Source organism: Lathamus discolor, chromosome 4 (assembly GCF_037157495.1).
Source record: "Lathamus discolor isolate bLatDis1 chromosome 4, bLatDis1.hap1, whole genome shotgun sequence".
In the NCBI taxonomy this organism is placed as follows: Eukaryota; Metazoa; Chordata; class Aves; order Psittaciformes; family Psittacidae; genus Lathamus; species Lathamus discolor.
The window spans coordinates 117910776-117938030 of record NC_088887.1 but is presented as its reverse complement, the minus strand read 5'-3'; the positions used below and the strand labels follow the sequence as shown (position 1 = coordinate 117938030).

The 27255-nt window shown below is 41.4% G+C and overlaps 1 protein-coding gene across 1 annotated transcript in view; it reads left to right on the top strand.

Annotated features, from left to right (window-relative positions):
• The window catches only part of FAT3 (FAT atypical cadherin 3), a 425194-nt gene that overhangs the window by 254806 nt on the left and 143133 nt on the right, over positions 1–27255 (top strand). The window lies entirely within an intron of this gene.

Here is a 27255-nt window from a genome sequence, read left to right as displayed (position 1 = left end):
AGAAGACTGAACCTGCCCTGCCCATGGCATCATGCTCTGCCAGTCCCCAAAGCCCCTGTCCCTTGTCATAGAACCATAGGATGGTTATGGATGGAAGGGACCTCAAGATCATGCAGTTCCATCCCCCCTGCCATGGGCAGGGACACCTCACACTAAACCATGTAACCCAAGGCTCTGTCCAGCCTGCCCTTGAACACTGCCAGGAATGGAGCATTCACAACTTCTCGGGCAACCCATTCCAGTGCCTCACCACCCTCACAGTAAAGAACTTCTTCCTTAGATCCAATCTAAACTTCCCCTGTTTAAGTTTTAACCTGTTACCCCTTGTCCTATCACTACAGTCCGGAATGAAGAGTCCCTCCCCAGCATTCTTATAGGCCCCCTTCAGGTACTGGAAGGCTGCTATGAGGTCCCCACGCAGCCTTCTCTTCTCCAGGCTGAACAGCCCCAACTTCCTCAGCCTGTCTTCATACGGGAGGTGCTCCAGTCCCCTGATCATCCTCGTGGCCTCCTCTGGACTTGTTCCAGCAGTTCCATGTCCTTTTTATGTTGAGGACACCGCAACTGCACACAATACTCCAGGTGAGGTCTCAGGAGAGCAGAGTAGAGGGGCAGGATCACCTCATTCGACCTGCTGGTCACGCTCCTTTTGATGCAGCCCAGGATACGGTCCCGTCATCATTTCTTTTCACAGACACCAGATTTGAAGAAGACAGTGTTCCTTAAGTAAATGCCATTGAATGTCCTAAAATTACATGTGTAATCTCAGTGTTTTCACATGACAACTGTCTACTCGCCCCATGACCCAGATCTTCTGGCTGTCAAACCCTGCTCACATCACTTTTGTGTGACCAAATTTTCATAAAGCATGAGCACAAACCAGAGAGCCAGCCCCTGGAAGTCACGAAGAGTCTGTAGCTAGAGGATGTGACCAGGGAAAACAGTTTTACAGTATAGAAGTGTGTGACTTCTCAAACCTAGACTAGATGCATCTCTGTCACAGTGCATGGCATCCAAAAGGTTAAGCTGTATAGTAGGAGCCACATCAAGTTTACTTCCTAATAGAGACTGTCAGGAAAAAAAAAACAGTGTTTTACTACGAAAATTGCTTTGTGGATTATTGTGGAATCATCTTGTTTGAGTTTTGTAACTGTCTGTAGGAAATTGCATGGGATTAGTCTTGGAAGTAGTGTTGTGTGTGTGAAATGAATGGACCTGTGGTATGCAAGGGTGATCAAAGTACGTGCTGTGTGCCTCAGGCTTGCGCTGGTGCTGGGAAGGAGCATTCAGACTGTGTGGCAAAACCTTCCCTTTTGTTGTCCACTTCTTCCTGTGGTTGTTCCAACTCTGAGCATCCAGTGCCTGCTTCCCCCTCAATGTAATCAGATCTGCATTAGCTTCCTCCAGGATGCAGAAAATGTGGCTCAGTTTTGGGTTTCTGTGTGTGAAATGATCACTCAACCAAATCTGGAACTGTAAAAAGTTAACATTTCTGGAGCCAGGCTTCATTGACTGTGAAGGGATGCTTGTGTGGTTATTCTGTTAAGGCAGCTTTGGTGTTTCTTGCTGAACCACAATTGGATTAAACTAGCCAACATATAACTAGCCAACATAAGCCTGGAGGATTTCCAAGGTGAGATTCTCCATGAATGAGCTCCTAGACTGGTGATGCAGTTTAAGCTTTCTCTCAGAGCCAATACATTATAGATATTTTGGTTTGCTGTGGTGCAGTGCCCATAGGAGGAACAAGGAGCTTCCTGTGTGTTTCAGCACACATGCCTTGAGTTGGCTGTTCTCTGAGGGGGTAGCACATAGGTTTTTGATTCATCCCTCAGGCAGAGTCAGGAGCTCAGGGCTGGCCATCCCTGCTGGTGTCTACCAGTACTGAGACATCTACCTGTCATCAAGGATAGATCCACCAGCACCTTCTTGAACTTGCTGCATCTCTTCTGTCTACAGCTGCTGGTTTTCCTGAAATGCATAACAAATTATATCAAATTGGTATCATTGAGACAGTAGCCCTCTGTTAAATTTTGTCAAAATTACCTCATAAAAGCAATTGAGGGTTTTTATCAGACAGGGCGATCTCGCCTCAGAAAAAAAAGTTCACTAAGGGCACGTTGTGAAGTGAGCATCAGTCTGCTGGTGGCATTTGGATGTCAACAAGAGGAAGTGGATTTTACATCTTTGTTTAATTAATATAGCCAGAATCCATTAAGTTTCATTACCAATTTTGATTTGATGTGACATGACCCTGGCAGTCAAATCCTGTAAATAGAACACTAGTTTACCTACATTTCTGTCTGACAGGAGCACTAACCTTGGCAGTCAAATCCTGTAAATAAAGCAATACTAGTTTACCTACATTTCTGTCTGACAGGAGCACTAAACTGTAGCATTATGACCTATTATCTAGCATTGCCATTCAATGATGGTTTGGGGAAAGAATCTCCTTGCAGATATAATTTGTTACTTCTTTGTCTTGCTAAACTCTTTGAGTGACATTCAGACTTCAAGAGTAATTATATTGCTTCTCATAATAGACATATCCATTCACAGAGCCTTTTAGTAGTACTTAGGATTTCTTGACTGCATTTGTCTTTTATCCATGAAGCTTACTTACAGTGTCACTTCCACTTTGGTGGTGGAGTTAATCTCTGGCTCCAGACTTTTCCTTTCTTCTCCCTAATCCTCTCCCTTTACCTTGATGGGGGAAGCCATTGCTGTAGCTGCAGGAGCTGAAGCTTGGTGTGGTTATAGGATCATAGAATGAATCATAAAATCATTATAAGAACAGTCAGGACCATGAAGGCAGCTCACACCATTGCAGCTCCTCTTGTTACAGCCCTTGTTAAAACCCCAGTTCACCTGCCCTGTTGCTGGCACCAGTTATCATAATTTGGCTGACTGCAGGCTGACTTTGTGTCTTCCTCTCTCATCAGCTGCTTGATAGCTTGCTGATCTGTTTTGTTTGCAGTGTGATTGGTTTGAGCATACTGTATTATTTATAAATGTTTGGTAATTTTCTGTGTCAGTGATGTATTCTTTGGTGCTGCTTCAGTCTTTCACAAGCAGGCTTGACTCAACATGTCTTTGTCTCAGCTTTAGAGCACTCCCAACTGGTTACTCTATGTACTTGCTTCCACTTGCTACAGCTTTAAAAATGTTATTGAGGTCTTGTGCTGAATGATTAATTAAATTTTCATTAGGATGCTTGGTCTAATTCTCATCCAAGTTACAATAGCATGAATGGAAAGTGGTCACAAAGCAGTCAGTGGAGTTAAGCTAGCACAGAATTGGAGCATGAGTGCTGTTGTCTTCAGTTACTTTGCCATATCGTAGACCTTACTGAAGAGTTTCCCTACAAAACCTAACAATTGGGAAATATTTTGTTTTGCCCAATCACCTTTCCATTGGTTTTGTTACTAAATTTACAATTTGCATTTAATGCCCCAGAGTCCAATCTTGAAATATGCTGACATGGCCACAGCTTTTCTCAAACTTGCATCTTATGTTTTAGACCCGAATCAAGAGAGATGACCTGCAGTATATTCTGCATTATGTGAGGATTAATATATCTTCAGAGAGAGGAAGAGAGTAGTGTCTCCTAACCCCTAGTTCTGTCCCTTTTGGAAAGATGGGTTGACCTTTTCAGAGCTCAGTGGCTCTGCCCTTATAGAGTTGCAAAAGGGTTTGCCTCAGGAAAGATCTGCAGAGTAGCTATAAATCAGCCTGTTATCTGCACCAGTTTGCCCTTTTGCTTCTCTCCACCTCTTCCTGACTGTCCAGGCAGATGCAAATATAATGATAACTTTGAATTGAGATCCCCAAAGTTTCTTTCCATGAGCTACCTACTTTGTCTAGCCATGACAGATACTCACTTTCATAGGTGTAAGCATCAATTATTTTAAGTCCTGAGAAATCAAAGAAATTTGGCCCATGTAGCTTCAGGTTACCCATTTTTTTTTTGCATCCTTGCGTGTGTGTGTGAGCGACAATATTCTGTGCAAAGAATGAAAAACAAGATGTGGAGTTATGAAAGCTCAGGGGATTTGTGTAAATCCTTCCTGTTAGTCCACTGTGTATGTCACATTGCACTGAAGAACTGCCTTGGTGTGTTAAAAGTGTTGGTAGATGATAGTGCTTTCTTACATGCTGCTCCAGTCCTCAGTGTAAACTGCATCCACAGATACGGAAATCTGTTTCCCCAGGGCTGGGGATGGACTTTTGGTAACTCCTCTTGATAGCCCAGCCTTCAGTAGAAAAAGAGATTAATGGGACACAGAGCTATTGTGCACTAAAAGCTGGTATTGTCAAAATGAGACATTCACCTCCTAATTTGACTGTTAGTAGTATATATGTGAAGATATGTTAATGGTGTAGGAATTTTTCATTACCTTTGTAATTCTTGTCTGTTAAAGGGATAGCTTAGCATCTTCAGAGGAAGAAGTAGATTTCTGTAATACTTGTTTTTGAGGGCAGAATAAATCAAGCTATTCCTCAGCTTAACTGAACAAGCAAAGAGTGCATTAGGAATAAGGAGAACAAAAGATCCCCAAGAATTATCACATAAGACCAGATGGGTAAGCAGAAGTGTAGATATCGCATAAACTTATGCTGAGAAAAAATCATCTCGTTTGCAAACAGCACTGAAGAGGGTGCCTGTGAAACTACTGAGAAAAGATATGCTTGATACCCAAATTTAAATGATGGCTTCTAGTTGACAGCAGCTTTGACTATTCCTTGAAGCTACTCAAGCGAAGGAGAAACTGATGCAGTTGTCAGCCTCATCACTGACTTAACTGGACCCATCATGTTCTGACAAGTGTATCAGGTACAGATGCTTATAAAATTTCCCTAATAGGAGAGTCAGACAAGTCTACCTGATGCATCAGCTGCCTCATGCATGGAGAGGCCACCATCCCCATGGCTTCTCCTTGGTTTCCTCCCACCCTTTTTCAGTAGAGAAGCCCAATATATTCCATGCAAGACCTTTGCAGGTTGTAGCCTCAGAACTCTGGCGCTTGCTGACTTGGGAACGTGGCCAGTCTTTGCTAAAAATCCATCCACAGTAATATGTATATGTATACATATAATATCTCTGTGAGCCAGAGGTGTGTAGCCAGAGATGTGAATATGTGGTTGCAAAGCATCAGACAAAAAGCACAAACTTACATTCAGCAGTTGATGGGAGGGACATTGTATCTGGTAAAATCTGTGCCTGACCTCAGGATGGAAAGAGGAATTTAGCATGTAGGACTGACTCCTAAGAGTTCTGTCTCTGTGCCACATTTAAACATACAAGTATTATCTATGCTTACTTTAAAGTCATTAATTAGATTCAGGCTGATTACGAAAGCAGTTCATTATGAATAGTTACTTCATCTTAGGGAACTCAAAATTAAACAATGAGCAGGAATGTGATTCCAAAAGATGCTGTTTTTTTCAGTCTTCTAAAAATCTGGTTTCTTTAAGGTAGCTCCATTTGTAGCACCCCAAGTTATTACATCTGAAACATTAAAAATAGTTATTGAAATATGGCTTTGTCGCTTATGCCTAAGAGCATAACTCAGATTGTGGTGCTTAGCCTTATTTTCCATTACCTACATTTCCTTTAGGTGCAGATTTGTTTGCTTGGCAAGCTGGCTCAGAGGGAGATATTGCCAGCATGCCAATACTCTGTTTCCATTCAAGGCGGTGTCTTTTCTAGTTTCTAGCAATAATTTGTTCTAGATGTTTATGTGGACTTTGCATGGATGTGAAAGAGGATGGAGCCCTGTGCCACACAGCAGATGCAGGCCCTGGTTACCGATGATCACTCCGCCTGGCCTTTGGCTCTGATTTCTGAAGGTAGAAACCTCACCAGCACATCAAGAGTTACACCTGTGCTAAGAAACATGATGAGATTTGTCCAAATGGATGTGAACGACTGATCATTTATTCCTTTGCCAGGTAGCTAGTGAACAGATATGACAAGGCCAAAACTCAAAGCTTGGCTGACCTAAATCTGGTATACTGCTCACTGTCTTCCTTCTCAGAGATGTTTTGGGAAGAAGAATTATCATTTGTCTCTTATGGGTCCAGCAGCTACCCAGACTTTGCTCATTACAGTAAAATAGGTCTTCAATATCAGGATAGCCATGTGTGAAACTTCTTCTAAGTGCCAGTTTAGACAATGGCGATGGCTAAAATGCTGCTTTCAACAAGTGTTAAGCAAGAAATAGATGTTCCAGAAATACATTTCTCAGTTGTTGATGGAAGTGTCACAGATTTTGTCCAGTTTCCTAAATCTTGTCTATAAGTGAATCTTACATTGGGTCATTTGGACGGGATAAAAAATATATGGTCATATTTTATTTCCATTAATATAGCATATATCCTTTGGAAAGGCACCATCCCATGCTACATGCCCTGCATTCTGTATGCATGCACAGATGTAGGCACTGGGCAGTGAGGTACAGTAACCAAACTCCTAAGCTACAGTTGTTGTAGGAGGGGAAATGTTGGGTGTTGATTTCATTGGCACAAAGAGGAGGTCAGCTGTTAAGTGTTTCAACTTACTTGTAAATTGCTTTATTATTCTGTTGCCTTTGTAATACTCAAACAATCATCGTTGCTGCAGATTGATGGTATTCCTGTATCCTGGCTTTATAGCAGAAATAGGAGAAGCAGAGGAAAGGATATGCTGAGAAGTTTGCAAAAGGGAAGTAACTTGGAGTTGTTCTTCTTGAAGTATTTACTGCCTTTCACAGATTTTTTTATGGGCTCCAGGAGAGATTTGAATGAGGTGTTAGGTTGAAAACTGAACTGAGAGGCTGTTCCTTATGCAGGGGAAGATGGTATAAAGGAATGAACTGTTTGACAGCTGGACTTTGACTTGTGATGGGTATTTTTTACAGGAGAGTGCGAACCCTCCCCCTTCTTTGCCGGCTGCTCAGAATACAGGGCCAGGCATGTAGTGGGTCGCTGCTCACTTCTCTGTCCCTGTGCTAGGAGCATGCAGGCAGCTTCTCCTCCTGCCTTTGGACTCTCCGTGGAGCCGGGGCAGAGGGAGCTGTGCCAAGCTGTGTTACTGTCCCTGGTCTGTGGTGGGTGATGCCATAGGGAAGCATCTGCCTCTGGGATGCAATAGAAGCATGGGGATAACTGGGGTTTGGGGATATGTGCCCCTCCTGAAGCTCCTCTCCTTGGGATGCAGGTTGTGTTCAGCTTCTTACTCAGAGCTTGGCTTACAGGCACCATGCAGCCTATAAAAAGCAATTAAAACGTAGCAGGTAGTCCCCCCTGGCAACCCTTGTAGGCTTGCAGAAAGAACTCTGCAAGTAAATTACTGCTTTTAAAAACATCAGCTTGTATCCACCACATTAGTCCGTTCCTGAGCTCAGCGTGAGGAAAGAAAAAAAAATAGCATTCAACCAAAGACTGGAGTTTTGTGTCGTGTTGTTTTTGTTGGGTTTTTTTTCCCCCACTCTAAAAGTTCAGTTATTTTTACCTAACAAACAACATTATTACCCCTATAACTCTCAGTGTTGGCACTCGGGCTCTGCGTCGCCGGTGTCTGACAGCTTGCTAATAATGCAGCGTGGTAGGAGCAGGTCCTGTGCCAGCAGCGATTACTGCGAGCAGGCGGCAGCGCGATGACAGCCTTGAGAAGCGGCAAGCACAGTCTGAGAGGTGACATCGGAGGGAATTTCCCAATTATTTCTGCTTCATTATGCTTAGGGTGATGGGAAGGTCACACAGCACCCGCGCTCCTGCCCGAGAGGTGCCAGGTCACCTTTTCCAGGCTTCTCAAAAAAGTCCCTTTATAATTAGGGGATGTGATTTAATTTTATTGTAATTTTTGAAAGATAATAAACTATTGACAGCTGAGGTTGCAGGCTGAATTTAGCCATAATCGCAACCACAGATGCTTGTGTTTTCACACAACTAGCTGTACTCATTAAGTCTTCCTGTATAAACAGCTAAACCTTGGGACTAAATTGCCAAAAGAAACCAAGGCTTCTGAATACCAGTGTGCTGCTGCCCAGGAACCTATTGAATATATCTGAATGAGCATGGGGAGAGAGGGGAGAAGAGCAAGAAGCAGTGAGTACAGAGTTTTTGTGGTGGTGCTGGCCCTGAAGAATGGGATTAATCTTACTTAAAGTCACCGTTTCAGAGTTAGGCATCTGTGCTAAGCCAGACATGCAGACTCATCTGTAGGTAGTGGAGAGGGTGATGGTCTGGACTGCACAGTAGCCCCTCCTGTGCCTCTTACAGCAGAAACCTGGGTTGCAGGCTTAGACAGGGCAACCAGACTCGCTTAGCCAAAATGAGGCAAGTTTTTCACCCTTTGTGGTGCCTGGAATCGGGTCACTTGAAATGCTAATCGTATCCCTGTGACAGCATGGGGCTACCATGGTGTAGCTCTCAGAATTTTACCTCAAAAGATGTTTTCTTCTTTCCCTGTTAGAAGATGTTTTACTATAGAGCTATCAAACAGCTTCATTTAAGGCTGTATATTCTGGTGGTGTCATTCCTGTGTAAGGGACTGTGAAAGAATGGAGACACAGTCTCTCCTATGGCTGATGCATCTTGTAGACCCCTGCCTGAAGCTAGCTCTTTGCCTCCTCCCTTGGAGGAGCAGGGCACGGAAAAAGTGAGCAGTTCCCCCTCAGGCGCTGGTGCTGGTGCTGGCTATGTATTGAGAAGGGCAGGAAAACATATATCTGTTTGCAGCCCTGGGCACCCACTCATTCAAGAGCTAGTTGGGGCCTAACTATAGCTCCTTAGCTCTTCCAGATTGGGTATATTGCACAGTCAGGGAATGACAGTACTACAAAAACCTTATATGTATCAACCAAGAAACCCTTTTTACATTGAGGATTTTCAGTTGGTAGCATTCCAAAGTTATATATCACTTATAAAGCACAGGAGAGCATGAGTATTTTTCGCCCTTGGATGATTTCTTTGGTCCTTTGAGAATAGGAGTCCCACGCAGTGCCTTTCCTACAGCTCCTAGTCCTCTGGGCTGGGCAACCCACTCAAACCAGCTTCCTCTGAGCAACAGGTTTTGTCCCATTGGGATTGTGGGATATGCAGGCTGTGGGAACTTCGGTTACATCAAGGCATGAAGAGAAACTATTAGCCAGCACAGTGGGATCCTCAAATCTATACTCCTACTTTTAGAGAAAAAAACATGGAAATTAAGAACACTGTAATGAAGAGGTCTGGGTTTTTTTTATTAAAAGAAAACCACAAATGTTGGAAAGCTTAGATTCAATGAGAAAAACACTTCATTTGGTGCCCAATTTTGTCAAGAACACTTGGGAGGAAGGCTATCATTGGTGCTGAGCAGTGTTAGAAGGTATTAATTAGCACAGCTTAATGTCAGGTAGGGTCTGGAAAACAGGCCACATAAGATGAACGTGAAAATAAAGTCACGGAGAGTAGGAACTTAAACTGTTCTTCAGTGCTTTTTCCCCATCATCATTTTGCAGGAATGTGCAGGCAAAGTAACATTTCCTTTTTCTCCCTCAAACTGGGAAAAAAGCATTCCAGATGTGGGCATGGACTGCTAAATGAGAAGCCCTGGGATACCTCAGGTATCCACGGAACCTGCAGGAGAGCCACATCTCTCCAGTGCAGTGGCTGGGAGCCAAGAGAAGTTCCCAGAGCCCTAGGTGTGTATGTGTACGAGTTGAACATGTACTGATGAGCTCCCTGCATCACAAGCAGGCACCTAAATTCAGGTGTCTTAGTCTCAAGATGAGTCCCATCTGATGTTTCACGTTTGAAGATATTTCAGTTACAGATCCACTTCTTAGAAAGGAAACTTGTATTTGTGTTCCTCTCTTCATCCCTAAGGAAAAAACACAACTCCAAATGAAAATTTTGCATGCTTCTGGAAACCTCTTCAATATATATGTCAGTTTTGTTATGTGTTTTCCATATTTATACTATACATATTTTAAACATGACATGCCCTTTGTTAGTCCTAATGGTACATGACCATTTTGGAAAACAGAAGACAGATGGAAATGAGCCTTTGTGCCTAGCTGGTGTCTGTGGTGTTGCACTATTTGTAGACTGCTTTGGTCTTTCCTTGCTCGTACATATCTATGCACCAGAAAGTCACTGCGCTCCTCTGTGCCTCAGTTTCCTGCCTGTCCAAGGGCAGCGTTCCTGCCTGTCTGCATTGGAAGCCCATCTTTTTTATTAAACCTCTTTTTTTTTGTTTCTGGGCCAGGAATTTCTCGTAGTTTCCCATGAGATTGGTCTAAGTATTATTTGGAGAAAACAGATAAAGAAACCATGAATACAAAGCTAAGCAAAATGTGAATGCATTATTGCACTGATGGGTTCAGCAGCCTCTTGGCAAATCCAGTCTCAGCAGAAAGCACAATCTGGTTTTCTGTGGTTTAGAGTTAAGTTTAACCCATGGAGGGTGATTATGGAAGAGGGGGGTGTTGTTTATTCTCCCTTTGTCAAGTTATGTACCATACAGGGCAGTTTCTCCCAGTAAGAGTTGACAAATACTCAGTCCAAAGCAATCTTGATGTATATCCAAACCTCTCTCTAAGCGAGGCCAAGCACTTTGGCAGGTCCCTTTTGCATTGAGGTGCTCGAGGGCTGACAGGCGAGGCCCTGCTGAATGGGCCAGCATAGGGCCAACACTGATTAATGCTGCAAACGCAGCCCCGAGAAGCAATGCTTGAGTAAACAGGGGTGATGTCAGCCCTAGCAACAGATGGCAAAGCCCCTTCTCCCGCGCTCCATGGGCCACTCGGGCGCTTGGAGCTGGTGAATACAGAACAATAAGGGTAGCACAGGGTTAACCAGCACTTTTATCAGTGTTTTTGTGCTGGCTTAGCTCTTTCACAGCAAAATGTCAGTGGCTGAATTGATTATTTTTTTGTTTTGCTGTCCAGACAGGAGAGAAAAGTGGCCACAAGCAACTTCTAGCTCTTGGGGCCTCCTGCTAAAAGGGGCATAATAAACATCCTTCCTGCAAATGTGGCAAAAGCAATTGAAGGTGGAGCTGGTTCATAGAGGCTTCTGATGCTGTTGCAAATTGTTATGGGTCAGTTGCTATTTCTAACATAAAACTCAGCTGCTCAGGGTGGCTGAAAATGTCTGTGTTAATTACCATTAGGCTGAGGTCTTGTCTGTAGACACAAGTTGTATTGCTTTAACTGCACTGGTATCATTAAAGCGGTACAAATACCCTGAAGTGAATGCAGTTGCAGCAGTATAAATGAGCGTGTTTATCTCATAATCTATGCTAGTATAAAGCACCTTTATACCCATATAATTGCACTCACTGGGGGCTGTGCCAGTGTAAATGTTTTGGTACAAAAATCAATAACTGGCAGAGTTGGAAGCAGGAGGCTGTCTGGGGTCCGGCAGGCGGGAAGTGAAGCACTGCAGCCGCTTCCAGAATGAATACTCAGCTATTTTTGTTTTTAATCTATCATTCTTGTCTTGACCTAGAAATAAAAATTGAGTGGAAAGTTGAATTTATCTCAGCGGCAGAAATAGGGGTCACAGGTGCTATCTCTCTCCTTGAACTCCAGTGGCCAGAGGATGAAGGAACCATTTGAGCTATGGGACAGAGCAGGTCCCTCCTTGCACAGAGATGTGGAAAGGAGCCAGCAGAGGATCCTGGAGAAATATCAGTGATAGAAAAGACAGTGATGTAGCCTCAAGTAAGGAATTCAGAGCTGTTTCACAGCCTTCTGGTGCTTCTGTAATGTATTCCATATAGCCATGCTGGCAGTCCCAACTCTAGAAGGACCTGGAGCGAGAGACAATCCCATTCTGCCTCCCTCATCTGCCTGCTGGCTTTTATATATTAGGACATGGAGGGTGGGACTCCCCTTACCAAACTGTAGTTACTTCCACCTGAGCTAGTTTTGTAAAGTATCTTTATAGTGATTGGAGAGAGACACCCCAAAACTGCATTTTCATAGTGTCATAGGCTGGTTTTATCTCCTCTTATCTTGGAAATTTAAAGTTAAATATATGTCATGCTTAAAAAGTGTCTGCTTCTCTCCTTTGACTGTAGAAGGTAGAATGCAGCTGAGTGCCGTGAGTCTTACCTGCACTTATTAACCAGCATCTTATTCTGGTCCATGGTACCTGTGCTAACCCTTGGGTTTGAGAGGAGTTTTGGTGGTGTGGCTGGGGGACTCCTTACTGAGTCCTGGAGAAATCCACATACAAGAAAATCCATTTAATCTTACTTCTTTGTCTCCCTTCCTTTAACTGACAAAGCAAAATTATTTTGGGGCATAGGATGTCTTAGTGAACATTTAATGAACTGTTGTTCATTATTTTGTTACTTTGCACTATTGCTGCTTTGATTAATTTCTGCCTGCTCGTACAAGCATTGCCTCTGGAAGAGAAACTGCTGCTGCAGCTCTCTGCGCATCCCTGGTTTTGCACCAGCGTCACCACTCTGTGCAGTAGCTATCAGGACTGTACAGGTGCTCCTGCAGTGAATGCAGCTCTGTGTGTTGCTGTTAACAGATATTATAACCCTTTTGAAAACTGTTTTGAGTTCATGTGATTAGATCTGTGCCTGTCCTGGCTCAAATGGACCCCATCCTCTCTGCCAAACATGCTCCAGTCTCTGCTCCCAATTCCTGCATGTCTCCATGATACCCCAACACACTGGCTCTGCACTCAGAGCAGTGTGTTGGGGGTAGAGTTGAGCTTTTCAGAAGCTGACAGTGATTTCGTCCATTTTAAAATGTTCTAAATAACTAATCCATTTGCCTTTTATCTCTGGGTTGTTTTAATTTCACCAGGCACATTCCAAGTACATACTGCAGCTATGATACTGTCTTTTTGTGTCCTGCTGGACCAGTTTCTAGACCTAGAGCTGTGCTATTGCTGTAAAAACAGTACTGCTAGTAAAATGGATAATCTGGGTGAGTAAGAATGCTTAATTGACTCATCAACGGTTATACAGCACAAACACAAGCATCATCCCAGGATCCTGCTGTGAAATGCCACTCAGCCTCTTGCCACATGAAGCACAAGGAGCAAATGCTCTGCAAGTTTTGAGAAGGTACCAAGTTTTAGCTTTAAAACCCCTGAAACTCTTGTTTTTTCCTTTTACAGAGACTTCTGCCATGTTATTTGTACATTATTTTTTACCTATACTTGCCCATTTTTTATCCCTAGAAGTAATCTCAAAATTGCTCACATTCTTAAAACACAAACCTGGGAGACTGAAGATAAGAGTTTTAAATGTGCTTCTGCTTTGGTTTGCACCAGTCTTCAGCATGCAGTTTCATAGGTAAGATGGAGAAATCTATTTAACCCATGGAGGAGTTAACCTCATACCTCACACAGGCTTTTGGTGCTGAATTCATTGACATTTATGAAGTGCAGTGTAACCTTTGTATGCTAGGTGTTGTTAAATAACATGATGTTGAGGTTCTTAGATTTTCCCGGATTTTATTTTTTTAGTGTTATTTTTAAGTGCTTGTTGAAAGCTGTAAAGCCACTGAAGAATTTTTATTTCCAACTTGATAAAACATATCAAAACCTATGGAAAACTTAAGGAACTTAGTGTTGCTTTCAGTCCTGTGTCTTAGGCAGTTTTATTCCCTTTAGTACGTGAATAGAAAAAAAATGTAACTGATCTGTAAATCAACTTTTTGATGCAATAAAACTGCCAGAAACCAAAACCGCTCTAGCTCAAATGATAGACACTTATTCTGGCTGACAACTTATACTTTTAATTGAAAGCTACAGCTTTTGAAATGAATTGGACAGGGTGAAATCATCACAGCCTTAGATGTAGACAATGACAGAAGCTAGTGTGTTCAGTTCTCTTCGTTGAGGTTTGTATCACACAGAGAAAGCTGCTGATCTGACTGGATAGCGATTGAAGATATTTGCCCTTCAATGAATAATGAGCTTGCAGTCACATTTTGCTGGGATAGGTTCTTTGTACAAAAGCAACTTAAATCAGAAGGAAGTTAAATCTCATTTCTTCCTCTCCGATCAAAACCTTCATGCTTGAGCACCTTGTAGAGAGGAACATTAGGCTCACATTTCTGTAATCTTATTTGTTATTCAAGATTTGCTCCTGATAGCTTAAACTGCTGAAAAGAAAACCCCACCCATACAGCCTTAAAAAATGGAAAATTGATCCGTTTTCACCACTTTGCAAAGCCTTTCATTATAAAGGGAGAGCAAAGCAAGTAGAAAAGAACTGCATGCATCCAAAGTCACCAAATCTTTCCACTTGTTCCCAGGGCTTGGACAACAATGCCATTATGAAAATGGATCTGAGGAGGAAGAGCATGCTGGGTAATGAGATGCAAATGAGCACACCAAGCATCCCACTCTGCTTCAGAGCCTTTGTATCCAGTAGTGCAATAACAACCAGCTTTTGAGTCATGATAGGTTAGCACAGAATAGGTTTCACAATGGGTGTGTGTATTATCCTCATGGTTCTCCTCAGCTTGTGGTCAGCAGGATAGTTAAATGTGGCATCCATTTTATTGAGCGGTCATTTAGATTAGAAGTAGCTGAAATAAGAGCGTCACAGTTAAGTGTAAAAAAACTCAGTGTGACACCATGTGAAGAGAGAATGGCATTTTTCTATTTAACTTTCTCTGTAAGTTGGTTTTACCTACTCATACTCTCATACTCTACACAGCAAGGCATGTGTATCCAAGTGCTGTGGTCAGGGTGACTCATGAGGAACTCAGATTCTCGTTGTGTCTCTTGGGTTGTTCTGGACTGTCAAGGAGCTGAAGTTTGGACAGGTCTTCTAAAACATTCTGAATGACAGTTATCTCTGCATCCCAATCTTGCTTACTTCTGTTTCTGTAAATCACTGATCACTTTCTTCATCTCCTCATATCGGATATGTTTAGAGCTATCATTTTTCTTTCCGTTAGGGTGATAGTACATGTGATGTGCTTTAACCTTGTTGACCTCCTGTTCCTGATCACAGGACTTCTGTTGACAAGTCATCAGTGCTGGTACCTTATCAGAGCCTACTGCTCAAATGCAAACAGCACATTCCCCAGAGTTCACCTGCTTGACTGCTGTCAGTCATCTCCTCAGTTTATCAATATAGACTATTCTTTTAAACCTGACTGTTGTTTCTTTTGGTGCTTTTATTCATATAAGTTTCCATTACTATTTGATACATATCCATCTTAATATTTTTGATAGGGAAAGCAGCTAAGGAGACTTGATTTACTCAATTGGGAGGACTAAAGAAGGAATAGAGGAGTAGTTTCATTTGCTCCTTGGCCTCACAGTTAGGCCATACGGGCCTGAGAGGACCTCAGAGCCCCATTTGTGTGACCAGGAGAGAAGAACTGGTGAGGCCTGGATCAAGACATTCACATCCATTTATCAGCTAGGTGAGCATTATTATCTGGGACCTCCAGAGGACGAAAGAGTGGAATATGAGGACTTGTGCACTAATCAAGAGTTGAAAGGAAAAGGTACAAAGTATAAAGGAGATGTGTATAAGCAGTGATGGAGTAAAACAGCAGGGCTATGCTTCAGGCAGGAGAAAGTAAAACACAGGTGGTAGTTGTCCCTACACTGCAATACTTCCAGCAGCAGCTTGTCACAGACTCCGGATACATCCTATGTTCCAAAAGCAGTCCATGTAGTAACATCACTCCATCCTCATTTATTAGGTGATAGCTTGCCCTTGCTGCTTTGCCATCGGCCCCATCAGTGGCAAAGGCTTGCGTAACATGCCCTGCTTTCAGTCTGCTCTTCTTTGCTGGGATTGATGCATGTTAACATCCTCCGCAGTCCACATTTCTTTGTTCCTCAGTCTGCTCTATGTTGTTATCCCAGTCCCTTCAGGTTCTCCTTCAGTCACTCTAGGAGTTAGTTATAAATCAATCAGTGTCACTGTTTAAAAGCAGCCATCAGGTAAGGTAGTCAGGATGCTGCTGCTGAGACGCCCAACTGAACATGGGGGGTCTTGCTCTTCCTCAGCTCCCTCTGCCTGTGTACGTGGAAAGGGCTCAGCATGAGGATCCCATCTCTCACTTTGTGTCAAAACCAGAGCAAGCTCTTTGCAAGTAACTGATTCTGCTCCATTATTGGTACCCAGGCCCTATTCATGCCTCTGCTTTGGTAACTGTTTGGCAAGGCTGAGGTACTGGACTAGCTTTGCGGAGAAAAGCAGCTACTGCTCTTGTTACAGTTTTATTGTGCATTTTTGCTACTTGTTACATGCTGATCCACTGAAGTTGGGGGATCAGAGCTAATACTGTATTTTATCCACTAATAACAATTTAAATAAATCCCTGCATAGAGAAGTGAAAAAAAAGAAAGCAGAAAACCCTGGAAAGCAAAGGAATTCATTCCAGTCTTTAAAGAATGTATTTTCTTTACTTACTTAATAAATTTTGGACAATGCTTAGTGCTGTTATGGCTGAGCTTTATGACATTGTTAGTTAATAACAATATCTTACTCCTGCACAAATCATTTTTTCCTTTATAGATCACAAGGCACTTTACAAAGAATAATATCAATTACCGCAGTTTTATAGGAGGGAAAACGGAAGCATGGAGACAGAAAATGTCTCATTTGAGGTTACAGAGCAGGACAGACGGTGAGCTGGAAAGCAAGCAGAGGTGTCTCAGTGCAATTTCTTAGGAGGAGACCACCTTGGGAAGGGCAGCGCATCTTGACAGTGCTGAGGTCTATCTGTGAGATGCATGTAAAGAAACACAGCCATATATCTTTTCTATGAGGCTTCTTTCCACAGCCCTGCATTCTGCCTCTGGATCAGAAAGGTCACCTCGCCAATGAATCATTCTTTTTATTAGAGATGAAGCTGAGATTGAGTCGACCTGGGGAATCTGCAGTTAGCACAAGGAGCCGCTCTCGCAGCCCTGTGGCTTTGCTGAGCTGGAGACAATAGCTGGTAATGAGGGATCAACGCCTTTCTTTTGAGCGCAGTCGGGAGAAAAGCCGGCGTTGTGATTCTATTGTCAAGAACAGCCCTTGGGTTGAGGGCATGTGTGTGGAAAAATGCAAAATGACTTCTCTTTAAAAGGTAAGGAGGGTGTCTAGATTAGGAGGAATAACTGACAGCTGTGCCCTGCGCACCCTCCACACCGCCTCCACAACTAAGAAAGGAAAATACCAGGACTTCATCATGCTGTGACCTGTATATATATGTTGTACAAAAGCATGCATTGAAGAAGGTTTTGTTATTATATTTCACTTCCTTTGTCATAACATGTTGAAGAAGGAGATTGAACGGCAATCCATGATGTATTCAGGCCCACGGTGCAGAGTATTTGCATAGGCCCTTTCCACTAAAAGTGGCAGCACCTACCCCCACCATGGATGCTATAAGTCCTCTTTCTTGCAAACAGTGAAATGAATTAGCATAAATTATAAGCAGAGCCTAGTTAGGCTCAGTTGTCACTTGTGCAGAATTATGAGGCCTTTGTGCACAGAAAAAATTAAAGAAAATTGTATAATGATTATGTGTGCTGGTTACTAAGCTAGCCACTAGTTACATGTATTTATAGCTATTCCTGCCAGTAGTAATTATATGCTAATCATAACCCAAATAGAATTCTGTAATTTCTGCTGAAAATGAAGGCGATGCAGGGGGATGTTAAAATCTGTGCTGAGGCATCATATTAGCAGTTAGGTTTTTAGGCGGTGCTGCACAAGAAAACAAAAGAAGATATGAATGCTATTTCTATTCTTACATGCTCATTTGAGCCTAGATAAAGGATTTGAACTTGAAAACATTCTTATCCCAAAAACTGTGAACTTCCATGTGAAGAGTTTGAAGAGAGCTAAGCCCCTGCATGACAGTCCCTTGAGGGCATTTGCTCAGTTGTTTCAGAGCATCACAGCCCTAAGAGATGACTCAGGCTACAATGACAGCACAGTGAAGTTGTCCATCAATGCTGCTAGAGGAGCCAGTGCAGCCTGGGCACTTTGACTTTATTAATCTTTTCATTTTTATTAATCTTTTCACTGTATTTGATGTGGCTTTACCACCCTATCCCTGAGAAATCATGTTTTAGGGTAGGCTTTTGGGAGCTGCAGTTTGAGCAGTTTTATGGTCCAAAGTGACCGCAGTCAGGTGGTGGCTGCGGTTTGATGCAGGCAGGTTTGTAGACTTCACCCTGCTGTCCACAGCTATTTGGTATTTGGCTTCTTCCCGACCAAACCATCACTCCCATAGCAAGTAAGAATAACTATGATAATCTCCACTCCAGAAATGTGAAAGAACTGCCACATTAAACTAAACTCCTAGCCAGTAATTATTAAGGGATATTGTTAAATCTGGGATTTGAACTACAACTGGGAGATAACAAATAGGGTGAACAAATAAGCCTTGCAGTCACAGAACTATTTATCTGACCTCTGTCATCTGCAAGGCTTTCAAGCATATTTTGAAGAAAGACAGTGTAATTAAAAACATGGAAATAAATAGAAATGGGATGAAAGTGCTCATGGGTTTACCAGAAGTAAATTGTATCAGCCTATCTTGATGTCACTGATAAGATAAATGATGTTCCAAGGAAATGCTCTGTATGTCATCTACTTGGACTTCAGAAATGCATTTGATACGGTTGCACTGCAGAATTTATGAGGTATGAGGACATAGAGATTAATAGTCGAATTGGTATGTGCATATGGGTTTGGCTAAAGAGGAAATAAAAATGATGAGTCTTGAAAGAGGAATTTGCATGCTGAAGGGCACACGTTAACAGATTACTTCAAGTGTTGGCAAGGCAAGTTTTTTTTGTTTGGTGGTTTCTTCAATGATGATGGCTTCAGAAGTGGGATTTTACTCTGAGCCAGAGGTAGCAAGTGTCATCCAAACAGGAGAGTTGGGGGGGGTGGGGGGTGGGGAGAAAGGATCCCTGGGGGTTTGAAGAGTAGAAATTCATTAGCAGAGTAGACAAAATGGTACATTTGAGGACTAATAACAAGATTGTCACTCTGCTGTACGTGCATCCACTCAAAGCAGTAATTAGGCTGCTTTAGCAGGGCTATGTAGATGTTATCTGGAGCGCACTGTTCAGCCTATATCCATCAGACTTGGGAGGGATGAGGGCAAGAGGAAGCCAGTGGAGCTTGGCCTGTTTAGTTGACCAAAATGCAGGTGCAAATTGCTCATAAATGCAGTCTGTCTGGCAACCAGGGCTTTCAGCTGTGCAATCATGTTCCCAAACAGCCTTCCAGGAGGAATGTGGGGAACAGAAAAACTAGCTGCTTTTAAAATGGAGAATACTTAAGGGAGTGGTGGCTTTGCCTACAGTTGCTGAGGACTGTGCTGGCTGAGTTTTGAAGGGACAAAAGGGAGTCCCTCCGAGTCCCCTGTTCCACTGAACAGACTGGGACACCATTTTGTCATTCTAAACAGATTCTAGGAACAAAAAAAGCCAGGATCTGCCTTTCAAGGAAAACATAATCCAGATTCTTCATCAAAGCGAATGTTTGCTGCGCATTTTGTGCAGAGTTTTGATATTTTCAGCAATAAACTGAGGTAACTCTTAGCAAGAGACAGAAGGAACAACCAAAGAGGAAGAAAAAGGGTTTGCTTCAGCTTCTCCTTTGTTGGCTTTTTTTTCCAGACATAACAACACGTTAGAAAACATAACTGTTTTTAAAAGCAATCAATTTTTATACCTACCTTGTTTCAAAGAGGTCGTTTCACTTTCATTGTCACCTCAGGAAAAACAATAAAGCAGCAGCCCTCCACGTAATTGCACAGGCTTGCCTGGTGGGTTCTCCTTCTTGTTCAATGAAGTATCATTCATTTAGATCAGAATACAGTCCTTCTAAATTAGAGGTTTACATGTGTAATTATATAAATTGATATGTTTGTTTACATCTCCAAGTAAAATGTCCATCGTTTTGTATCATTTATCTTTGAAATTCAATTTCATTTTGTCGATCCCTAATTTATTGCAGGAGATGAATGTGCTGTTAGAGTGTTTACAACGCCTCTCACTGCCTGTGGGTAATAAAATTACCCTGGTTATAGCTATTCATTTCAACATTTCTGTGGTTAGGAATACACGATAGTTTTACTTGCCTGCATATATGGTGGAAATCCTAATGCTATTTATTGTGTCTGCCCTTTTTTTCTTTCTGTGTAAAGTCCTAAATTTGCTTTCAAAGAGTAGTGGGACAGTTGACAGCTGATGGCTGTATTTCTCAGTGGATATGTGTCTTTTCTGTGTTTAATATATACATGGAAATGCTGTGTGTACACACCATTGTGTGTACTGTTAATAAATATTTGAGATTTCTAGTAAACTCATCTGTAAACCAACACATTCCCTTATGGATTTCCGTAAATTGAGCCTTGGGGCTCTGGTGAACAAGCAGTGTGTATAACCAGCCACTGAATTTATGGGACGTTTTTGGAAAAGCAGTGTTTGTTTTACTTATTCCTTTTGTCTGTTTAATATGTTGGGTTTAAAAGCCTGTATTTTCAGCAAACAATCCCGAGGCATTTTTCTCCCTAAGCAGATCTTTCAAGGGTAACTCTACAGAACATTTCCTTTGATATCTTCATGTGGTTTTCTTTCCGTATCCTTGTTCCTTAAAGTATTCTTGACAAAGGCAGATGGGGAACCATATCCACTTTGGACTATGACAGGATAACATTACTGTTGCAAGAGGTTCAGTGCATCTCATGGGGCACAAAACCTTTGCAGAGAAAGCTCTTGAATTTTACATTCTTGTTTCCATCTCAAATATGTTTTCTTTGAAGGTAAGTATCTTAATGAGGAGAAAGTTTCTTTCAACAACTAGGGACTAGAAGGCTTTGAAACAAGACCTCGGTTACTCCACCCGGACCATGTCTGGATGGGAGTTATGTATAAGCCCTGTAATATATGGCCCTGTCCTGCCTGGCTGTTCTGCAAGTGGACAGGGTAGATGTACCACTATGATCTGCAGCCAGGCAGTACATTCTTCTAACTCATCCTACACTTGTAATTTTTTAATGAAATGGATTTTATGAATATGCATAGCAGGGAAAAAAATAAAAAGATGATTTAATAATGGAAAGTAAAACAGGCGGTAAATTGAATCCTTTTAGTCTTTTGCTGGGGAAGGGAAGGACGTTGCTCTCTTACTCACCTTCCTACCTCTGTGAAGACACTCAGCCTTCGACTTAGAACAGAGAAGGGTATTCGGCTTCTTTTACATTAGCCTGCTCGTTACCTGTCATATACTCTTTTCATATTTCATCTAAACAAAGTTTGGAAATGAGGAATTAATAAAAGAGTTCTTTAAAATTTAATTTTTTTTTTAATTTATTCGTTATACCATAAAATTTGCAGCACTCCAAGAGACAGCAGTAAAATTTACTGTCTCTCTGTACCAGATTCTCTTATCTTTTAAACAGTACGTCAGGTAAGGTTATCCATCCACAGGTTGAATGAAAATAATTTAATTTCATAAGGAGAAGGCTATTGAACTCTCCTTGCCTTCAGAGCCATATTAGGCAAATTCAATCTGTGTTAGAAAATAGCCTGCGGCAAACTGATTTTTGGTCACTAAGTGCCATAATATTGAAAAATATGTGAATTTCTTCTAAGCCAAAGGTCAGGTTAGTTCGCTGTCTTGCCTATGGCCATGGGCTGTTCAGGATGCATAGAGAGCAATGATCAGAAGCAGCAAACCCACGGCAACGTTTCCCTCTGTGTGCTAGTGTTCAAGCTATCCAGTGCTTAGAGATTTCTTTAGCCATAGCTTTTAATAGCCATAAAAGGCTAGTAGCCGTAGCATTTAACAGCCCTTAGTGAATTAATTTTTTCTGTGGCTCTCAAAGTCCATGAATTAATTTGTTTCTCACACAAAAGTTTAATATAATGTATGTATGTTGAAAGAAGGAATATCAGTAAACCTTAGATCTAAATATACCTCTGTAAATATGTGTATTTGGGGATAATTTTTAATATTCAACTTATTGGGTATATGTAAAAGGTCACATACAGACATACACATACTCAAATATTAGACTGTATATGCAGTATATATGTAGGTATTTGTATAGCATGGTCTATCAACTTAAGCACACACAGACACAAAGGTTTTATTTGCATGAAAACCCTTCTGGGAAATGAGAGCTAACTGAAGGCCAAGCATGGGTTATTGAAGTGGAAAATCCTAATTGGCAATTGGCTGCTCTAATTAAAGCACGGAAGGCAGAGTTAGCAGACAGGTTTGCATTTGTCCAGGTGCTGTCAGCCTTTCTTACGGCAAGAACAGGGGTAGCAAATGCCCTGAGTTTTCCAGAACAGAAAGTGTTAAGAAAACAAATGCATGCTTAAATTCCTAGCATATAAATTAAGGTTTATGTGCATGATCTACTCTGGATGACTAGTGCTAATTTATGGAAATTCTAAAGCAGTGTTTTCCGATAGTACACGATCCTCAGCTGACAGTCTGGGCTAGTGTAGTTTTGTCATTATTTGCCCCCATCTTTGGTTATCACCTTCACTTTGATCAGCATTAAATTCATCTAAGATTTGAAAAGTCACGATTTGCTTTTACTTCTCCGCACTTTGTCTGCCCTTCTCAAGATTCTCACCTTGCTTGCATGTTATCCTGTATTTAGAATCATAGGATAGTTAGGGTTGGAAAGGACCTTAACATCATCCAGTACCAAGCCCCCTGCCATGGGCAGGGACACCTCACACCATGTCACCCAAGGCTCTGTCCAACCCAGCCTTGAACACCGCCAGAGATGGAACATTCACAGCTTCCTTGGGCAACCCATTCCAGTGCCTCACCACCCTAACAGGAAAGAATTTCCTCCTTATAGCCAATCTAAACTTCCCTTGTCTAAGTTTTAACCCATTACCCTTTGTCCTGTAACCACAGTCCCTGACAAAGAGACCCTCCCCAGCATCCCTATAGGCCCCCTTCAGGTACTGGAGGGCTGCTATGAGGTCTCCACGCAGCCTTCTCTTCTCCAGGCTGAACAGCCCCAACTTTCTCTGCCTGTCTTCACACGGGAGAAGCTCCAGTCCCCTGATCATCCTCGTGGCCCTCCTCTGGACTTTTTCCAAGGAATAAGTGACATTTCTTGTCAAGCTAGTAATAAAAATAGCCAGAAACATTAGTATCTCTGTTAGCTTTAGGCCATCCTATTAAATTTATTTATATTTCCAGTAGCGTATAAAACAAATTCTGATAAAGATTGGCAAAAATGTCAGAATTCAAATTAAATTTCGGAGCTCTGGTGAGATTACGTGGCGGTATCGCAACCTCCTTGGGAAGTAAGAATTTGGGTATGCAAATAGAAATATAGTTACTGAACTTTTTAAAACGAAAGCTGTTGGCCTCAAATTACATTTGAATATAAATTTGTTTGCCTTGTTTGTTTGTTAAATAGATTAATAATTTTCTGTGTTTTTTTCATGTATTCTTGACTGAAAAATAAGAATGCAAAGATTACATTCATTTGAGAGAGATTCCTAGCATAAATTTACAGAGTTTCTTTGATTGCAGTGGAATTGCATTAGATTGAGCCTATTACCTGGGTGTCTTCAGAGGGTGATGTATACTTTTGGATATTCCTCAGATAAAGACATTTAGCATAGCCACAAGTTTAAGCATCCAAGCAGAACTACTGTTAAAATAAAAAATACATTATAATCACAAAAGACTCAGCTTGAGACAGAACATTATTCCACTTCTAAATAACAAAGCCTGTCTTAGGTGACGCAATAGAACCAACAAACTGCTGCTCCTTTTTTCAGGTTTGCTGGCTTTATTATTAAAAAAGATGCAGTTTTCTACCCAAAAGAATTATTATAAAGCATTAGTTGTACTGTTGAATTCATAAGTATTATGTCATCTTCAACCATGAAGGATGATGCACATGTATCCACACACATACCTGGCACTAATTCTAAGACATCAGACCTATGATCAAGTTACCATTTGCTAATAAGCTTTTTCTTCACTTTCACTCTAGTAACTGCATGCTTCACTCATTGCAAATGTGAAGTAACTCAGGTGGGTTTTGATCTCTTTCACTGAACTTTTCCTTTTTTTCACTTTGCATCTTGATGTGCTAAAATCATTGTCCTAAGCATCAGTGCTAAATGTTGGTCAAATGTCTTAATCACGTCTCAGCCTTAATAACTGGTGATTTGTTTCCAAGATGAGGCATCAGCTGAAGATTGTATAGGCTGATGTACTGATTAAAATGTCAATATTTCCTAGTGTTGGTCCTGTTCTTTCTTACGTATCACTGTAACTACACCTAAGCTGTAGGGTAGGTCTGCCTTATTGCCCACCTCACATTTCTGGTTCTCCTATGCAGATTATAAGGTGATGGGGCGAAGGACATTGCCATTTCTTCTCTGTCCACATGCTGAGTTTCCTTTTAGAGGGGAATGGTGCAGGAGACAATGATGATCCTATCCAGTGTACAGTGAGGTGCTGGAAGTATGTTCCCCAGTCCGTGTCAGCTGGGACTTGTCACCGTATCCTGCGATATAATGGGACATGTGCAGGGTGAGCTTATTCACCTTCCAGCATTTTGAAGCTCTGTAATGGGAGGAAAGCAATAATTGTTCATTTGTTAGGGTGGGAAAAGTTCTCTGACAGCAAAAGTGATAGGTGTTACAGGAAAACAAGTTATATAAGAACATACAGTTACCTCAAGCAGTGTTTCAGAGTTTCTCAAAACAGTTCTTTTATATGTCCTGAGGAACAGATGTGCCAGGATGCGCAGAGAGATGCTTCAATTCAGAAACTCAAAAGTATGAAATGCTGGGAATAGAATCACATAACCTTGCTTGTGATCTGATGGTTTTATTGTAAATAACTTCTATTGAGTTCAGTTTTCCTCTTCACTGTCATGACTCTTTAAGAATCATCGCAGTTATGAATATCTCCTCCTCTTTAGCAGGACCATGATTTTTCCCTGGAAATTTGAGAGAAGGCATGTGAGAGGTGTGCTTTTGAAGCCTGTTAGTGGTTTTGACTCTTTTGTGATAAATCTGTGCTGTATTTCCCAACTGGCTTTGGACAGTTATCCAGATGGCTGTGTTTAGAAAAGCTGCAGCACATACTGAAGATGGGAAAAAAGAAAGGGTTATTTTTTGTCACTGTCCCCTTGTGATTTTATATCATAAACAGCAGGGCAGCCTAGCATCATTTCTTTAGGTTTATTTTTGTCTTTAAGTTGTTTCCTTTAGATAAAGCCTTTACACCATAACAGAGTATGACAAGTTAATTCAGTTAGGGAAGAACTAAAACTGGGATATATTGTCTTGTGCAAAGCCAAGTTTCTCTCAGTTGCACCAATATCTCAAAAATAAATTTCTACATCCTGCTAAATATTACTATTACTGTGTATCTATGGCATAGAGTCCTGAATGCAGGAGGGAGAAACACAGCATGGTTTTCATAAACCCCATGAAATTAATTTCTTTGAGACTGGAGTGTTAAAGCTGTGGGTAGTCTAGGACATAACTGGAATGTAATATTATTTTGTTTTCAGTTTTGGTGATTCAAACAGATTTCCGTGGAATACAGTATTATAATCTGAAAGGACCAGATATACATCCAGCCAGGAGACTGCAACGAGCCACCATGAGTGTCAGATGGGAGAGCTCCTCAGAGAACAGGACTGGAAACTAGAGGCCCCATGACTGCACACAAATGACCAATTATTTATATAGAGTGTTGTAAAAAACTAATGAAATTGCCCAGAACTGGTACTTGTGTGTAGAGCTGCCTTTAAAGCAAAATCAGCTAGTTGTGCTAGCACCATACTTAAGGATCTGATCTGCAGAACTGATGGTGATGGTCTGGTTACCTGCCCTTTAGGACTGACATGCTAAATCTGTTCAGAACTGCTGTGCTTAAAATATAGGCAGTTTTATCATAAAGACGTGCTCATATACCTCTTCTAGAAGGAAATTCAAATCTGAAGGCACTCTTGACCATTATTGTGGTCCAAAAGGCTCAACATTGAAAAAAGGAAAAGAAAAAAAAACCCTTCAGTGATAACAGGCACGCAACATGGTCTAGTGTGAGGCATCCCCTTGGGTGTCACTTCCGTGGTCTAGTAGATCTTGTAACAAGTCTGGTATACTGGAAGCAGAGTGGACTTCCCTTTGTTCGTTTCATCCTGTTACTTTCCAGTCCTTCTCACCAAAGTAGATAAAAAGCGACGCCTCCAAGGAAAAGGTGACAGTGTATGAGAAGCTGTAGCTGTAGAAGCTTTCCGGCACTAGAGGTGTTATGTAGTTGTAAGATGTTGCTGATGGGGGTGTGGGGAGGTGGGGTGAGAATTTAGGGTCATCATGAATTTCTGTATAGATGCTTGGCTGGTCTGGTTAAATAAGTATATTAGGTAACCTAGGGAGTACTTATTTTCTTGTCTTTCTTGGTAATCTTAGAGACAAGAAATTCTTGAGAATGACTGTTCACTGGCAGTCTCTGCAAAACCAGCTTTATCTGTAGGAAAAGTTGGTCCCTTTATGCTCATCAGAATTTATGACAAAACAAGCACATGTTGCATTTTCCGATACAAAAAAAAAAAGTTTTGTAAGAGGGGAAACTCAAATCTGCCCTTTAAATCTCTAGTGAGAGCAAAAAAAAAAAACTAAGCTGTGTTCATCAAAGATGTGCGTTGCATTCCTGGAGGGAACTTTGTAAGTGTTTCATTTTCTTTCCTTGGTACAAATCTCACAAGACTTTAATAATTTGCGAAAGTACATTACTTAAAAAAAAAAGTAAAGATATGTTGCTCATCCTTATGTAAAATGGTACTTTATTTTAAAGGCTCAATTTGAGCGTGGAACAAATTGATGAAATTGTCATACAAAACCTTTAATGTGTTAGAATGATTACATTTGGAAATCATTATGTATACAAGTAGTTATTACAGAAATAACCTCCTTTGTCAAGTATTCTTGGCATGGAAGTAATCAGCATCTTATCCCATTAATTGTTTGAGAACTCTGAAATCTTTAATAAGTTTTTTTTATGGAAGTGTTTCAGTCAAATGCAAATGACTCATTGAAGCACTTAATCACAAGACAAATAGTGATTCTTTAGGAAGTTTTTAAATGTAGCATGTTAATTGTAGGTACGGAGCTAACTGCTTTTTAGTTCCTTTTCTCACATCATTTTTCTTTAAAGATCCATTGTTAGTCAGAAATTCATAATAGCTGGACTGAGAAACAACATGCTTGACAGATGTCAAGACATCTGTGTCTGACACAGCTTCAAATAGATTTTTTTCT